This window comes from Penaeus monodon, chromosome 20 (genome assembly GCF_015228065.2).
Source record: "Penaeus monodon isolate SGIC_2016 chromosome 20, NSTDA_Pmon_1, whole genome shotgun sequence".
Lineage (NCBI taxonomy): Eukaryota > Metazoa > Arthropoda > Malacostraca > Decapoda > Penaeidae > Penaeus > Penaeus monodon.
The window spans coordinates 39161318-39161563 of NC_051405.1; positions in this window are offsets into that span (position 1 = coordinate 39161318).

The window sequence follows — 246 nt, forward strand, 5'->3', positions numbered from 1 at the left end:
CGGGTACATATATATCTTATAAATAAAACTCGCTGCTTCTTTGTCCGCGTGTTAGTTATGTATGCATTCAGTCCCCTGTGACACTACTGAGCGAAAACTTTGACCACAGGATTGACTTGACACGAGGAATAACATAGTCAAAGTGACATCAAGGTAGGGTGTATGGCAGAGTGGGTGGAGTAAAACCTGCCTTCTTACTGAATAAAATTTTGAACAGAAATACTGTGTGAAGGTTTATTGAGGTTT